Source organism: Panthera leo, chromosome A1 (assembly GCF_018350215.1).
Source record: "Panthera leo isolate Ple1 chromosome A1, P.leo_Ple1_pat1.1, whole genome shotgun sequence".
In the NCBI taxonomy this organism is placed as follows: Eukaryota; Metazoa; Chordata; class Mammalia; order Carnivora; family Felidae; genus Panthera; species Panthera leo.
This window is the reverse complement of record NC_056679.1, coordinates 210890337-210906408: the sequence shown is the minus strand read 5'-3', so window position 1 is coordinate 210906408 and position 16072 is coordinate 210890337. Positions and strand designations below refer to the sequence as shown.

Below are 16072 nucleotides of genomic sequence, written 5' to 3'. Positions count from 1 at the left end.
GTCCCCGGTCCTGCCATGACTATACCACAGTTCTCTCCTCCACTAGACTGTGTGTTTCTTGAGGATAGAAAATGATCACCTTTTCATACTGGTGCCTCACATAGTGTATTAAATGCATGCTGGGCAGGCAACAGCAGTTTGAAAATGGTTGAGAGATTAAACGAATGTATTTTAGGCAATTCTCTTAAGAATGATCATAACATGACTTCTTTCTACTTTAGAAAAATATGTGAGGCCATCTGTTTGAAAGTAAACTAATAATATAAGATATACTAACAAAAGAGATGACATGAGGGGCGCCTGGGTGGTTCAGTCAGTTAAGTGTCTGACTCTTAATGATGGCTCAGGTCATGATGTCACATTTGTGAGATTGAGCCCCGTGTCGGGCTCTGCGCTGATAGCCTGTTTGGGATTCTCTCTCTCCCTCTCCCTCAACTTGTGCTTTCTTTCTCTCTCTCAAAATAAGTACATAAAGTTAAAAAAAAGACATGACATGAATACAATATAGCTTTAGATCATTCCCGTACTCTTGTGAAAGACTGAAAAAAACATTCAAGTGCCAATTATTTTATGTGTCTCTGAAAATGTCAGTGGAGATTCCTTTGGTAATGGAGCATCTATCCTCTGACAATCAAATAGGGGCCCCATACATAATGGCCCCATTCCTGGTCTTGTTCTTGAACATATTATAAATCACTGATGGCTTCTCATTGTCAACTGTGCCCTTAGTAGATCCTGCTCCCAAAGGGCACTGGGAAGAAAAGAGGATCTGAGCCAACCACACATTTTATCTAGATGTGAAAGGGGCATCAATTACCAGGCCATCTTGTTGACATGTTGTCTTAAATGCTCCCTTGTTTGAGAACAGTCCTTTCAGAAAGATTGAGCTGTCCTTTTATATAGGTAGTAGAAAACTGAATGGACTCTCATGCTATAGAAGTTGGATTCCTGGCAAAATATGGTTAAAGATATCTTTTAGATATCAATTATGTGGTTATGCCAGAGGTGACAGTGGCCACAAAAGATGCCTTGCTCAGCAGGACATTCTGCTGAGTAACCAGCAAGACCCATCGGAGGAAAAGAAATGATGAGCCAAGATTTCTTGAGCTCCTACCATAACCAGAATCATTATGTTGTGTCTTGAATCATCACAAGGAGGAAGACAGCATCCTGTCACGCCAAAACTTTGGATGTAACACCGTTCTGCCCATTTGTGGTCTCAAGTAGTGTCCACCACTCATGGCATAAAAGAGAGCAGAAATCTACTAAATGATGTTCCAGTGACTGTTAGTACAGATTTGATGGGGCTCTGCACTAGTCTAACACAGCTTTGCTAAGAACTTGATAAACATCTGTGTAAAAGAGACCAATAATTCACATGGCGTAAGTAAAGTGTTAGTGGGACCAACTTCTTTCTTGAATATGGTTTCCTAATAACAAAACTCCTTTTTTTCATCTAGTGGACATACATGGGAAGTTTGAGTCTTTATCAAAAGCTCAGTTAAAGAAAAACAACAACAACAACAACAAAAAAACCAAAAGCTCAGAATTGCTATAGTAAATATTTTGGGCAGGTAGTTGATATTTTTCCCTTCCAACCTTTATCTTTGTTTGGTATCGTTGGTGTTGCAAGTCAAAATTGAGAATGTCAAGATTTTTTTTTTTTGAGGGTCATGAAGAAGACAACATGGCTCTTATTTTTATTGGTGGTGACAAGAAAAATCAAAGGCAGGGATATGTGTTTCTTAGAAACACTGTTTTATGGGACAATGTTTTCATGGTACTTTAGAGAATATACTTCAAAGGCCAATTGTGTGAAAGTTTTCTTTCAGAAGAAGATTGTAATTTAACTTTGTTGTTTTACCTCTGCATGGAAAAGTATACTGGGCTTAGAGTATATAATACACACTTACATATGATGATAGAATGAATGTTCAGCTACGTTTTGAATGTTATGGCTAGGACAGGCTTATTTCCCGAAGGAGCAGAGTTTGGGATTTTCATTGTACACAGCAAAGGGTACCTACAAGACGCCCTGCGAGCTCTGCTGAAACCTCAGTCTTAGTTTCTGTGCTATTTGGTGTTATTCTTCAAAGACTCTCACCTCACCAGTCTTATTACTCCCAGGGAATAATGCGGTATTATTCCAGGGTCAAAGCTTTCCTGATAGAAAGAATATACTCCTAAGAGAAAAAAATATATATTTGTATGAGAGTCAAAAGATTTTTTTTTAATTTTTTTAAATTTTTATTTATTTATTTATTTTTATTTTTTAATATATGAAATTTACTGTCAAATTGGTTTCCATACAACACCCAGTGCTCATCCCAAAAGGTGCCCTCTTCAATACCCATCACCCACCCTGCCCTCCCTCCCACCCCCCATCAACCCTCAGTTTGTTCTCAGTTTTTAACATTCTCTTATGCTTTGGCTCTCTCCCACTCTAACCTCTTTTTTTTTTTTTTTTCTTCCCCTCCCCCATGGGTTTCTGTTACGTTTCTCAGGATCCACATAAGAGTGAAACCATATGGTATCTGTCTTTCTCTGTATGGCTTATTTCACTTAGCATCACACTCTCCAGTTCCATCCATGTTGCTACAAAAGGCCATATTTCATTTTTTCTCATTGCCACGTAGTATTCCATTGTGTATATAAACCACAATTTCTTTATCCATTCATCAGTTGATGGACATTTAGGCACTTTCCATAATTTGGCTATTGTTGAGAGTGCTGCTATAAACATTGGGGTACAAGTGCCCCTATGCATCCGTACTCCTGTATCCCTTGGATAAATTCCTAGCAGTGCTATTGCTGGGTCAGAGGGTAGGTCTATTTTTAATTTTCTGAGGAACCTCCACACTGCTTTCCAGAGCGGCTGCACCAATTTGCATTCCCACCAACAGTGCAAGAGGGTTCCTGTTTCTCCACATCCTCTCCAGCATCTATAGTCTCCTGATTTCTTCATTTTGGCCACTCTGACTGGTGTGAGGTGGTATCTGAGTGTGGTTTTGATTTGTATTTCCCTGATAAGGAGCGACGTTGAACATCTTTTCATGTGCCTGTTGGCCATCCGGATGTCTTCTTTAGAGAAGCGTCTATTCATGTTTTCTGCCCATTTCTTCACTGGGTTATTTGTTTTTCGGGTGTGGAGTTTGATGAGCTCTTTATAGATTTTGGATACTAGCCCTTTGTCCGATGTGTCATTTGCAAATATCTTTTCCCATTCCGTTGGTTGCCTTTTAGTTTTGTTGGTTGTTTCCTTTGCTGTGCAGAAGCTTTTTATCTTCATAAGGTCCCAGTAATTCACTTTTGCTTTTAATTCCCTTGCCTTTGGGGATGTGCCGAGTAAGAGATTGCTACGGCTGAGGTCAGAGAGGTCTTTTCCTGCTTTCTCCTCTAAGGTTTTGATGGTTTCCTGTCTCACATTCAGGTCCTTTATCCATTTTGAGTTTATTTTTGTGAATGGTGTGAGAAAGTGGTCTAGTTTCAACCTTCTGCATGTTGCTGTCCAGTTCTCCCAGCACCATTTGTTAAAGAGACTGTCTTTTTTCCATTGGATGTTCTTTCCTGCTTTGTAAGTCAAAAGATTTTTAAACAATATGAGTGACATCAAAAATCCCAAAGACTGGACTTACTAGTCCTGCACATGACAATGGTAGAGGTAGCAGGAAGACCTTGAATTCCCCAATGCGACAGATCACGTCTTATCTAACTCTATATATCTACTTTCTAGTATGGTTCCTGATACACCACAAGATCTCAGTAAAAGTTAGTTGACTTGAATTCAGATACCACTCAGAGATGATAATGACGTATCTTTCAAGGCATACACTTAATCACCATTTTAAGGAAGTAAAAAAATATGATGAATTAGATTTCTGCCACTCTTCTCCCCTAGGACATTTGGTCACCTGTAAAAGGGTTTTCTTGGTGAGATAGCACTTCAAAATACTAAAGACTAATAAAGAGTTCATCATGTTTTGAATTTATCTATGTATGTAAAATAGAGAAACATGGTAGTCGTTCATACAAACTTGAACTTGAATAAGTGAAGAATTTAGCCAAGATTCATGGAGGAAGTGTATAGAATGATAACATCTTACAACTGAAAAGGACTTAAGACATTTATTACGTTTCTGGAAAGAAGTACCTATTTTTGACTCCTTATAAAGACATGGGGTGGAGGAGGGAAAGGGAGAAGGAAAAATCTAGACTATATAAAAAAAACCAAGACCTGCAGTCAGTCCATAGTCAGAAACCTGGAGGAAATGTCGGGACTAACATGACCCATGGCAGTGAAAAGTGAATCACAACTGCCAACAAACATATGATTTGCTGCTGAAAACAAAACCAAACTGTTGGCTTCAAAGAAGATAGGAAGATAGTTCACTCTTTTCCTGAAAACTGTTCTGCTACCCTCCTACTAAAGCCATCTTCAACACAGCAGGGCATCCTTTCTATATCCATACAAAAGTTTCAACCTTCAGAAAACAGCGAATTTGGATTTTACAAGACCAGGCACTGGATATCTCAGAACACGTATCCAACAAATAAAGACTACAGGGGGGAGGAAGGAAGAGTCCTGGAAGAAAGAGATCTCAAAGATGTCTTTTTTGTGTTTCCTGTTTTGAGAGTAGGAGAATAGGCGGTGGGAGAAGAGATCTTATCTCTATACACAAAACTACATTAGCAGCATTCCTGTTAGAAGCTGATATTGAACTAGGACATGTCATTCTGCCCTCCGGCTGTGAACCAGAAAACTTATAGCCTGGTACAGACTGAGCAGGTCCCAGAACACACTGCACATTCTATGTGTTCACAAATATTGGGTCTAAGTGGATCGGCTTTCATTCCTGGATGAGTAAGCATGAAAAATAAATAGCACAGACAGTGGATAAAGTACATAGCAAGGAAACTGAAGCATCATCTCAGAAACAATTTTAGAAAACTATTTCTCATTCTCAATTGATGTAGAAAAAAAGACCCTGTGAAAGCAGACAGGTAGCTGTTATGAGATAAAAGGCTGGGTAAGATGAGGAGGATTACAGGGAAACCAAAAACTGGGTAGTATTAACAATAGTGTTAATAAGTCCACTGAAGGCAGGAAGAGGCAAAACTGACATGTTAGGACACAGAATCAGACACTCCCTAAAATATAGAAGCCCTACATTGTACTCCTTTAAAGGAATAAATGAGATACAAGATAGTAGATACATCAAGTGGGGCACAGAATCAAATTAGGGCTAATTTATACTCTTGAAAGAGAGACCAATGATCACAGTGAGACAGCACCACACACCCAACAGCAGGGCTAAAATGAAAGAGTGACAACACTAAATGTCACCAGGGATATAGAGCAACTGAAACTCATAAACTGCTGGCAGGGATGTAAAATGGCACAACCACTTTGGAAAACAGTTGTCAGTTTCTTAACAGTTAAATATATTCCCAGTCTTTGACCTCAAAACTCTACCCCTACAGAATTATCAAAAAAAAAAAAAAAAAAAAAAAAAAGAAAACAGAAAAGAAAAGAAAAAAAGAAAAAATATGTCCACAACAAACCTAACAAGAATGTTACTAGCAGCTTTATTCATAATAACACCAAACTGGAAATAGCCCAGGTATCCACAAATAGGAAGATCAATAAACAAATCATAAGGTATTCATAGAATAGAATACTATTCAGCAATAAGTGAAATGAATTACTGACACCAGCAACAACATGGATAAATCTCAAAAAATACGTAAAAGAAGTATTATACATAATATTGCATATGTTATATAATATGTAATATGTATAATATGATACTCAGAACAAGCGAAACCAATCTAAGGTGATAGAAATCAGATCAGTGGTTGCATCTGGTATTGGGATTACTTGGGAAGTGGCATGAGGAAATTCTGTGATGGGAATGTTCAATATCTTGATACGGATGTGAGTTACTCAGATATATGAGTTTGGCAAACTGATCTAACTTAGGGTATGCTTGAGGTCTTTGTATTTCATTCGATGTAAATTATCTCTCTATAATAAAGCATCCAAATTTTGAAAATACGTATTTAAAAAAAGAGAATAAAGGAAAAAAATATTCGAAATCATAAAAGAAGCTTTAAGAAAAGGAAAAACTCCTAGTGCAAATGGAAGATCTGACTCTGGTAACTGACATGATTCAGCAAGCCTATGAAAATCAGAAAAAGAGCTTACACCTAGATACATTATGACAAAGTATTTGAATTGCAAAGTAAAACCTATACACTTACAGGAAGAAAAACAGATTACTAACTTAGAGATAAAAATAGGGATCATCTCAGATTTTCCCACCACATGACTAAAGGCAAAAAGCAAGAAAGATGGTTAGGCAAGAATTTTATACACAGAAAAGTGACTATTTATGTTGAAAGCAGACAGAAATTTGTTTAAGTAAATAAAAGGATTCAAAAAAAATTATCTCCTTGTTCTACTTACAATGACTTTTGAGCTGCCTGAGAAATAATTAAAATGAATCAAAAATAAGAAAATTATGGTATAAAGGCCAAAAACTATGTACACAGAAACCAGATAACCATATAACTACGCAAAAATGTATTGTAAATATGATTACATGGCTGAATAGATAAAATAATTCACAAAAGAGAAGTAATATAAAATATGTGATTGACAGTAACCTGAATAAAAAATGTTAATTTATTCTTACAAATATTGAGAAAATGGTTGAAAGGAAGTAAAATGGATTAAATGTCTCATCTTTGATATGGCCATTCAAGCATACCATTTCATTATGAACTTGATTATAAAAGTAGACGGTCATGTCCATGACTCTGGTTAAGTATAAAATACAGGTAAAGTGTTTTGGAAAACGTTAAGTGCAATAGCTTGTAGAAATAAAAAGAGGATGAGTACCTTCTAATTTACTGGAAAAAATAAAAGCAAAACCAAACCATCGTCCCTGTGGCAAAAGGTAGATTAAAAAAAAGAGATAAGGTGCCCCCAAAAATAGAAAAATAAAAGATCAAATTAATCTAATATTAACTGTTATAATTGGTGTAACTTTCCAAATGAGAGAAAAAGATTTCTGTGGTCACATACATTTTAGAAATATTTGTTCAACTCAGTTGAACTAGTTTCTTTATTGCTGATCCCAGACTCTTAACATATGAATATAAGTTATGAATCCCTGGGAGAGAAGATTTCATTTGTAGCATTTCCCATGCTTATTTTATTATTTCTCATTGAATATATTTTAAAAAATGTTAAATAAAAAGCATTCTTGTTAAAATTGATACTAAGGCAGGATGTTCACTATCTATTACTATTTAATAGAAGTTATAATCAATGTTATAAGACATCAAATAAAAATTGGATGCAGCTATTGAAAGGAGGAAAATTACCATTTATAGACACCATGATTACAAACTCTTATAATCAACTAAAAATTCTTATAATTAATTACGAGTCAAATAGATAGAAATCACATGTACATTAGTATTTTTCCTATCAGAGAGCAATATCAGAGAGAAAATATGGAAAAAAAAGACCCATTAATAATGAGAGCCTAAAAGTATAAGACACATAAGAATAACCCTAACATGAAATGTATAGGACCTACATGAGTAAAACTATAACACTTTAACAAGAAATATAAAAGAAAATTCAAGTATGTGGGGAGATGTTCAATGCTTCTTGATGGGCTGAGTCAATATTAAAAAGATTGACAGTTCTTTCATAACTGACCTATACGTTTAATGCATTCTCCAGTTACCAATGGAAGATTGTGTGTGTATGTGTGTGTACACATGCATATACATACATACATACATACATACATACATACATACATACATGTGTATTTATACACACACACATATGCTTTCTAACTTTCCAAAATCATTTTAGAGTTTACCCAGGACACACTGACATTAAATTTGAAACTGAAAAGTGATGAGAAGTTATATGCCCTACCAGTTTACATGTTTCATAAAACTCAAAACCAGCGTGGTGTTGGTCCAAGAACTGTCATTTATATGACAATAAAACTAAATAGCTTATTCTGCAGTGGCCAGTAGGATACGCATAAGAACTTAATACATAACCGAACCATTGTTTATCCAGTGAATATGGTCAGCACCTTCCTTGCCCATCATCTGTCTCCTGAACTACTGCAAACAGCAGCCTCCCAAGTGGGCTCCTGCTCATATCTTGTCCATCACTCCCCTCCTCCCCGTTGGCACATACACTCCATGTTGTATGCATGGGATATTTAGCATTTAGGTCACTGAACATGAACCTTTGCACATACTGCTTTCCTCTGCCCCAATTCACATCGCCCTGTCTCTTCATTCTCAGCTAGAAAGTTGCTACTTTCCAGAAGCCTTCTCTTAACCTGACGTCCAGATTATGGGACTCATGCTACCCTACACTTCCTCTCACAGAGCTTATACCGTGTTATATTAAACTGGCCTGGTTTTTGTCTTACTTCCTCACTAGACTATAAGCTCTGAAAAGACAAAGCCATCTCTGTCTTGTTTTCTGGTTTACTCCCATCATGTAGCTTAGTGCCTAATACATGACCCTCAACAAGTATTTGTTGAATGAACAGCTAATAAGTAATCACATAGAAAAAAACTGATAGCCTTCAAGCCATAAAAATCTATGCTTATCAAAAATACTGTACATAGAATTAGAAGACAAAGACCAAATTGGGTAAAATATTTATATTATTATAGAAAATAGATTCAATATCCTTAAAATAGAAAGAGTTCATTTTTTAAAAATTAAGAGAATATTGGGAGACAAATAGAAATTTTGATAATGGCTATAAAAGGGAATCCATACAAGAAGAAATATGAAGAATGGTAAATGTATGAAAAAAAATTATTCCTGGTAACGAAAGAAATGAAAATAACATTCTTTTAGACTTATCAAATTGGCAAAATCAGTACATTGCTATGATGGAATGCTATGATGGCTTAAAAAACATGTTTTCAGAAATCATTGACATACATATAATTGATTATCATGTAACATTACATTTTAAAAAGGTTTTGGAAATGTATATATATTGCTAATGTTTTTTAAAAAATGAGAGGAAAAATGATTATATGTAAACAGTAATCTTTTTCTAGGTGGTGGAATTATGGTGATATTCATTTTCTTTATTCCATTCCACAATGCCAGAAAAAAGTAATTAAAATTTTGAGCCTATATAAAAATTCATTTTTCTAACCCTTCACCAACTTGAGGGACCTATTCCATAATATGCTGAACAGCAAACATTTATATTCTTTTTAAAAAGTTTTTATTTATTTATTTTTGAGAGGGAGAGAGAGACAAAGAGAGAGAGTGAGAGAGAGAGAGATCATAAACACCAGTGGGAAAGGGGCAGAGAGAGAGGGAGAGAGAGAATCCCAAGCAGGCTCTCCACAGCCAGAGCAGAGCTTGGTGTGGGGTTTGAACCCATGAAGCTGTGAGATTATGACCTGAGCTGAAACCAAGAGTTGGAGGCTTAACTGACTGAGCCACCCAGGCATTCCACAAACATTTATATTCCTATGCAAAATTACTTTCCTCCACCTCCTTAAAGTATCAAAGAAAATTAAACTTTCTTAGACCTGATTCATCTAAGAGGGTTCTTCTCCTGGGGGAGCGCCTTGGTGGTTCAGTTGGTTAAGCATCCAGCTCTTGATTTCAGCTCAGGTCATGATCTCAACGTTCTCACTAGATCAAGCCCTGAGTTGGGCTCTGTGCTGGGCGTGGGACCTGCTTGGGATTCTCTCTCTCCCTCTCTCTGCCCCTCTCCTGCTTGCACAAATGCACATGCTCTCTCTCTCTTCTGTCTCTCTGTGCCTCTCCCCTGCTCATGCTCTTTCTCTCTCTCAAAAATAGATAAACTTAAAAAAAAAAGGAAAAGTTTCTTCTTCTGGGGCAAAATAAGTCAAGAGGTAGGCAAATAAAAAAAATCGTCAAAGACCAATAAGGTACTTAAGACCCAAAGTTCAGAATTGACCAGATTTGGAGGATACACCAACTAGTTGGCTTATTGCTGGAAGTAATTCCTAGAGACGGAAATACCACATGGACAGTAAGGAAAGTCATGGCTGGTGAGTTCGTAAACAGAAGCTAATTAAATCTCTTTTTTCATCCTCTGAAGTACGTGCCTGAGATCCCAAAGTACTAAAATTCATGGATGTCAAACTGTGTGGTAAAACATTCATTTCCAAACATTTCCTGAAGGACCATCTTAACTGTTTGATGGTACAAAGGCTTGGGCCACCTTCCAGGCTAGAATTTAAAAATCATATGAGGCAAGTTACTGTTGCTATTCATCTTTCTTGCCAAGTGTCTTAACCTCTAAGCAATGCATAGGCATTGGCTCTTGTTTTCCACAATATTCTCCATACAGTAGCCTGAGTAATTTTCTTTCTAGATGGTTTTAATTTTTTAAAAAGATTAAAAATTAATCTTAAACTATTTTTTCCCTTGTTGGTTTATTTCCTTTTTAAAAATACCAGCAGGATCGTGCTATCCCTCTTCTTCAAACACCTTAAAGGCTTCCTATTGCTCCTTAAGATCCTGTGTGGCCTGGCCTCTCTCTCTCATTCTCCAGCTTTTTCTTATATTTTGTTACTCTGAGTTTTTTTCTATTCCCACACATCTGGCACGCTCTCTCCTGCCTCGGTGCCTTTTGACGTGCTGTTCCTTTTGCTGAATTAACTCTTCCTTCCCATTTTGGTCTAAGGTCAACCATCACTTTCTCAGGGTTACTTCCTTAGTAAATAACATGCCTCTCCTCTGTTGTCCTTACCATACTTACAAACATACATGAATTCGATTGACATCTATTTCCTCATTATACTATGAGCTCTACATGGGAAGAGACTATTCTGCTCACTATTATTTCCCGGGCACTTAGCATAGTGTCTAAGTGGTTTGATATGTTAGTTTCATAAATTTTGCAGGATTACTTCTAATGATGACTATGATACATTTTTTAAAAGTTTTATTTATTTGTTTTGAGAGAGAGTGGGATAGAGAGAGAGAGAGCATGAGTGTAAGCAGGAGAGGGGCAGAGAAAGAGGGAGAGAGAGAATAGCAAGCAGGCTCCAAGCTGTCAGTGTAGAGCCCAACGCGGGACTCAATCCCACAAACAGAACCAGGAGATCATGACCCAAGACGAGATCAAGCGTAGAATGCTTAAACGACTAAGCCACCAAGGCACCCTGTGATAAATTGTAATTTGAATACATATAATTGATCATCATATAACATTACGTTTTAAAAAGGTTTTGAAAATGTATATAAAGTCCTTTTGCACAGGACTTTTAATGCCAACACAGTCCCTCTATAACTGATCTCACTAAATTCAGGTTAACATTTCCCACTGGCTCAGGAAGGCAGAGGAGATAATTCAACGCAAAGGTAGATTTTCCCAGATTAGGAGTGTGGTCTTGTCTGGGCAGCAGAGCTCACTTCACAGCTATTTAGCCCCGTGTGCTAAATTAATGTCCCAAATTTTCTCATCTCACAGAAGTGTGGCTTGTGTAAATTCTGCATGGTTGGTATCCATCACAGACAAACTCTTACCAGAGCTCTTCACTCTACATTACTACAGGATCATTCTTAGGCAAACCAGGATATTAGTTTTGTTCTCATTTTTCAACACTCCAGAAAGCTTAATTGTGGTTACAACTAAGATTTAAAGAAATTACACAATGCATTAGTTGCCAGTTCAGAATGTTTCGCAAGAGTCAATGTTTCCTTTTCATGTGGTCCATTTTGCTCTTCCAAAAATCCTTTCTCAATTTCTTCCCCACTTTCACATTTTTACTTTGTTTATTGCTTGCTGCAGTCAAAAGGTACAACGGGGCAGCATTAGGAAGAGATGATGTGACCAGCCTGGAACACTCTGTCCCTGTCTAGTCCCTATACTTCAAGGACCCAGAGAGCCCACAGAGACTCAGTGATGGAGGCATATAATGATCTAGGAGATGGGGGAGACGGGGTTATTTAAGCACAAATCGTGAAGATTAGAGCTATTCTGTCTGCAAAGATAAAAGCTGTCACAGGATATGGTTAATACCAAGAAAGATAGGAATAGGATAAACTTATTCCCAATACTGTAATTATGTAAAATCTCTTTGCATCAGAAAGAGTTAAGGAAGGGGGAGAGGATTTACTACATCATCCACTTGATAACTTAAGATACTTGTTACCTCAAGGTGTGTTTGTTATGGACTCCAAATATTGATGGGATAAACAAAGATTTTTAAAATTCTCATAGGATATGACAACAGATTCATGATGTAATATAGTATAAATTTTAGTAGATCAAACAAAAATTCAGATAAATTCATGGATGGTATGAGAACGGATTCATAATGTATTATATGACATTAACTAAAATATTAATAAGTTGAACAGAATTTAGTATAAATTGAATCTGTGTTATGACAACAGATGGACACTGCAGTATTAAGAAGGTCCAAAACAGGGGTCAGCAAAATATAGGCCAGGGGCCAAATCTGACCCGTTGGCTATTTTTGATATTGAAGTTTTGTTGGAACACAGCCGCACTCCTTCATTTATGCATTCGCCATGGGTCTGTTTTTGTCTGACAAGGGCAGAGTTGAGTAACTGTGACAATGGCTGTGTGGCTCACAAGTCCTAAAATATTTTACTATCTGGCTCTTGACAAAAGAAGTTTGCTGATTCCAGTCTAAGATATATTAGGAACATGCGAACATTATTCATATTTGAGGTCCACATGAAGCAGGATAAAATAAGTTCTTCTACATGAACACTCCTTGGCTGGTGCAGGATTTTGGCTAGGGCAGCAATTCCTGATAATCATGTGAAAAGGCTTAAAAAAATGTGTATTTACCCATCATTTGACCATCGTACCTTTGGAGGTTTGTTAGTCAAGTTAAGGATGCTCCCTGAACGTTAGGAAGATGAGGAGAAAATAGGCTTCTGACTGCATTTAGCTGTTGATGCTTTCCATTTTTGAGCTCCCCATCTATAAAGAATCATGGAATTGTTGGGAAATGAAACTCAGAAATATGAAATGATGTCACAAGGTCAGCTGGAACTGAGACCACAGCTTCAGATTTTCAGATCAAAATACTGCACTTTCCTGTACACCAAATATATTAGCAGTGAATATTTCCACAAAAAACCCAAAGTCATAGTCTTCAGAAATAGTGATTTCTTTTTTTTCCCCAGTGAAGTTCGCTGATATGAAATCAATTTGTATACATGTATTATGACACGACTTTGGTAATCACAACAGTTATGTTGCCTAAGTGGTTATATAAGAGAACAACTTAGAAAAACTGTGCATCGTTGGGTATTTTTGTTCCCACTTTGCATAACAAAACATATATTCTGGGACAAATTTTCACTTGTGGGCAACTGCCTCGATCCCTCTTGTGACAGTATCACCCAGAATATAGAGACCATTGTTAATTAAAGGTGGAATTTGTAGTTGAATGTAGTTCACACATGACAAATTGGTATCAGCTAGAAGGCTGGGAATCGCTCTTGGGGTTGGCACTATTAAGATCCTTTCATATTTTTAAAACATTTAAAACATTCATACATTCAAAACATTTTAAAACATCCCTTAGAGAATTTAAATTTTCTGTCAAAACCGAGGGGAAAAAGGCAGTTTATGATCAAGATCTCAACTTTGAGACATCAGGAGTGAGCTCTTCGTGTACAGGGCTCTGACTGAGTCACCAAGTCCAAGTACGACATTCATTAAAGTAATTTCATTTTCAACCATCGTCAGCAATAACGGGTACCATCCTTCCTCTCCCACTGAATGTTTGCCATCTGCTGGGCAAATTCACCCACAAAAAGGCAGTCTCCATAGCAGCCGTCTACCTACACAGAAGAGATTCCCGGAGAAGCTTAATGCTTTGCCACTGAACAATGCCCTAGCTGCTTGGATAATCAGAGCTACCTATCACGTTGTATGATAATCATGTCCTGTTTGAAATTCATTGCTCCCAAAAGAGTATCAGTGAAAAGGTCCCAGTCAATATCCACTTTGGTTTATTTATTTATTTACTTTTATTTTTATTTTAGAGTGGAAGAAGAGGGGGAGAGGGACAGAGAAAGAAAGGGAAAGAAAGAGAAAGAGAAAGAGAAAGAGAGAGAGAGAGAGAGAGAGAGAGAGAGAGAAAGAGAAAGTGAAGAGAAAGAGAAAGAGACAGAGAGAGAGACAGAGAGAGAGAGAGAGAGACTCTTAAGCATGCTCCACATTCATTGTGGGGGTCAATCCCATGACCCTGGGATCATGACCTGAGCCAAAATCAAGAGTCAGACACTTAACTGACTGAGCCACCCATTTCTCCATGAAATACCACTGTGGGAAGTGGTTTTACATCTGACATGTATTTGCCAAGTTCTTACTCCATTTCCTGAGAACTTTGGTGAGAATCCATAAGCACCGCTTATGTTCCAGTTGAAGATCTCCCTAAGCTGCCACATGTGATTTCAATTTTACAAGAAATCCACCACCTTTTAAGCTACTACACTTTGACCATGCGTTACATTTCACAGTATTCCCCGGACATGATCGATTCTTACCTTAACAACACAACACAGGCTATGTGGAGCCCTGGTCACTGCTGGTAACTACAAAAGACTATTTTGGTCTTCTGTAGATTTTTGTTATTGGACTCTTACTAGAGACTTTGTTCACAAGTGGAAGTTTCCTTTTTATACCACAAGTTACAATTACGTTGAAGGAATTTGAAATCAATGGAAAGAGTAAGAATTAGACAGTGAATAACAACAAGCCTCTAAACCTCATTGTTCCTTCTAGAGCAGTCCCCAGAGCCAGTGGCACACAGCCAGTGAGTCTGAGGCCCCTTCCATGTGGCTGTTCCATGTGGCTGGCCGGAGGAAGGCAGGCATTTTGCTTTTGTAAGCATCTGACTTTCCACAAAACCCGTATCATTTCATCTCTCACAAGTGGAAACAGACACGCTTTGTTAGGTTGGTTTTCAATCCGAGGTGCCTGGGGCCCAGTTCCTGCAGAGTGGCCCCTGGCCATTGAGGCCTTTGTCCAGTCTGAGAGTCGTCAGCCAGGCTCTCTACCACGAGCAGGAAGCCGTGTTTTCACCAGCCACGTGATTTTGGCAGCGCATCTCCAGCTTTCCTCGTTGTGCTTGCAACAGGACAATAGATTTCGGAGCTTTTCCACTTGCCTTGGCTTTCCCAGAGGAAGAACAAGTGCTTCTTCACTTTCCTCGCTTCTCAGAATTGCACGTCGCCCGACGGGCTCTGATTTGCCTGCTGGCATCAAATGTAGGACAACTGGAGAAGGTATATTTAGCTTATCTCTTAGCTTCGCCTCTCTTGAGGAGTCTTCCCGCGTACTTATCAGATTTGGGTTCCGAAGGCTCATGTTCTCCAGTTAGGCATCTGGCTAGGAGAATGGCCCTGAAAGTACACCGTTTGTGGCTGGGGGTACAAGGCACCAAATCAACAAATTATTACAATTCCCGAGCCTTTCTTCCCTGTGTGACATACGCTCTACCCATCCGAATATATGCGGTCATGGGAGAAGGGCACAAGCTCATTTTGAGGGCCAAGCATAGATGAGGTGTTTTGCATCCATTATTGTACTCCACCCTCGAAGTAGTCCTGGAATGTAGGCATTATCATCTCCATTTTTGGAAATAAGGAGACTGAGGCTCAAGTGAAGTTTAGCAAACTTTCCATGGATCCTTCCTCGTGGCACAACTTTGAAGCAGATCCAGTAGAAAGAAGGAATATACTGCTTTTGTATTCGGAGAAGACAAATTCTTTTAGAATTTGCTAGAAGCAGCATATTGGTCTGCTGGTGAAGTGCAAGAAGGAAGGGAAATGGCTGGACCCAATGGCACATATAAGGGTTCCTGAGGGCCTTACAGGCTCATTAAGTCATGCTAAGCTCAGACTCAACACCGAGTCCATGTCCGTGGAATTTTGCCTCACTGACTGTACACTTGTCAGTCTCCCCACTAAGTCATGAATTCTTTCCTAACGACTCCCATGAACGGAGTACTTCCTTGGCCCCAAGTG

At 38.0% G+C, this 16072-nt stretch overlaps 1 protein-coding gene across 1 annotated transcript in view; it reads right to left on the bottom strand.

Moving 5' to 3' along the window:
• PRLR (prolactin receptor) overlaps positions 1 to 16072 on the bottom strand; it is a 171500-nt gene that overhangs the window by 142817 nt on the left and 12611 nt on the right. The gene's annotated exons all lie outside the window — the stretch shown is intronic.